Source organism: Ochotona curzoniae, unplaced genomic scaffold (genome assembly GCF_017591425.1).
Source record: "Ochotona curzoniae isolate NIBS_2020 unplaced genomic scaffold, NIBS_Ocur_1.0 contig_293, whole genome shotgun sequence".
In the NCBI taxonomy this organism is placed as follows: Eukaryota; Metazoa; Chordata; class Mammalia; order Lagomorpha; family Ochotonidae; genus Ochotona; species Ochotona curzoniae.
In genome coordinates, this window is record NW_024465655.1 from 594,732 (window position 1) to 597,143 (window position 2,412).

Sequence of the window (2,412 nt, forward strand, 5' to 3'; positions counted from 1 at the left end):
CCCAGGCCTCAGGGTGGCCGCAGGGTTAGAAGAGTCAGGGGATTTGCCTCCAGAGAGCTTGGCAGGGTAGGAGAAACAAACATAAAAGGAAAAAAAAAAAAAAACCGTGGCCCTCTCCAGCCCAGGTCCCTGGACGGAATGTGTAGGATGAGGAAGAGAAAAGAGCGGAAAAAAGGAGTCTGCTTCAGCAGCAATGTGAGGAACGCATTTCCCACCCGCAGTTCCACAGCTCTCACTCCGTATTAACTAGAAAACAGTCATTTCCCTGAGCTTCTGACTTGTCTTTTTTTTTTTTTTTTTTTTTTTTGCAAAGCTGAGGTTTAACAGAACAACCTCACAGTTATCCCAAGGGTGAGATGAGAGATTGGGTATTTAAAAAGAAACTGCCCTTTGAGCTGGCCATCCCTCCCCCTTTTGAACTCTGAGCCTGCTCCGTGCAGCCTGTTGGGTGTTTCTGGGGTCAATCCAGCCGTTCCCAGAAGCCCGCCTGCCACCACTCTTGGGACCCAAGAAGCTGGTGAGAAGGAAGGTACCAGAGTCAGAGGTCAGAGATCAGAGGTGAGTCAGGTCCTCAGGCTCTCGCGCAGACATTGTGTTTTGTGTCCAGGTTAAGGTCCTGGGATTCTTCGATTCTCCTTCAGTTCTTACAAGAAAAACGATACTTTGTCATGTAGACCTAGAAACCCACACCACGTCCATGTCCACCTGTGTCTGTGACCACACCCTCTTTCCAGCAACTACTACCTGAACCCATGCACTCTTTTGCATACCTGTATTTCTGGACAGCTGCCCCGGCCTACTTAATGGTGACTCCTCAATCCCTACTCCACCTTCCCTTGACTTCACTTCATCTATAATTCACCCCCCTCCTCAATGTGTTTCCTCTTGAAATCTCATGAACCATTTCCCGTCGCCGTCATCTGCACCCCACCGTGTCAGGGACGCCTCCACTGGCGCCTCGCAGAGCCCTTCTTCTCCTCTAGCAGGCCAACCTCCTTCATACTCTGATGTCTTTGCACTTACTTACTGAGGTCTTCCTGCACAAAGGCTTCACAGTGCCTTGGCATTTCAATCTCGTTTCAGTGGCCGCAACTACTCCATTTGAATGATCCACCAAGAGACTGAATGTCCCACCAATTTACCGCTCAACGGGTACTGTGGGTCTCTGAGATGGTGGTTGCATCATTTTCTGGCTATTTCAATTTTTAGCTACTTCTTTGTCACCCAATGGCAGACCATTGAAGTAGTTTCTCTGCCTAACACCTTGCCTAGCTCTGCCTTTCACAGACAACTTTGGATTCTGCCAAGCAAGTTTAAATTGTGCATGCAGAGTACTTTGGCACTCATTGCAAGAATTGTCTCCAGTGACCCTAACATCATTTTAAGTTTCAAAAGTAAACCCCAGACAGGCTGTTTGCTCATTCTCCTATGAGAATTTGAATATTCCTAGGGAAGTTCTTTTTCCCAAATTTTGTTCTACCTGAACAGAAACAATTTTTTTCTTTTGTACTGTATCTGCTGAAAAAATAGCTTAAAATGTCAAATTATTCTAATGTTGCATGGTATGACCATCTTTGCGGAAGGAAAAGCACCATCAGTTAAGAGGCTGAGGAAAGAATCCTTAGATGATCCTGGGATATAAGTGAGAGTCATTTACATACTGTAATGGTTTTTAAAACTTTGGCAGAATGACTCTCTTTTTATTTATTTTCATTTTAATCCGAAGGGAGAGAAACAGAGAGGGATGAAGATTCCATTGGTTCCTTCACTAGACAACAGCCAGCGTGGAGCCATTGCCAGGATCCTGCGACTTAATCTACCTGGGTGGTAGGGACCCAACGGAGTGACCATGAGCTGTCTCCCAGAGTACAAAACGGAGCCAGAGCTCAAACCGAAGCACTCTGATAAGAGTTGGGCACACCCCAAAGGTTGTCTCCTCCACTACGCCACATGCCAGCCCCCATGATGACTTTTTGAACTGTCTTTTAAGAAGTATGATACTTGCCTTCTAAAGGTGAGGACATTTCCTTGTCAAAAACAACTTATATAGGTTACAATGAGAGATGTTCTACCAACTTTAAGCAGGCCTTGTTAGGAGGATGGATAGATAGATAGATAGATAGATAGATAGATAGATAGATAGATAGATAGATAGATAGATTGATTATAAATGTCTCCACTAAGGCAGAAAACCCTACCTTTGATTTGGATAGCATCTCCTTTCACCCGAGTTAGCGAAGCAGTGACCAGATGTTTCCAGGCAGATGTGCTATGGGCAAAGTTCTCCGTTACCTCTTTTAGACTAGGACTCCAGTTCTGCCTGTGAGATCACTCCAGTAGAGAGATCTCATCAACAGAGAGAGGGAAAAAACACCAGTGCCAGTAAGATAACTTCTAAAATGCTGCTGAGAA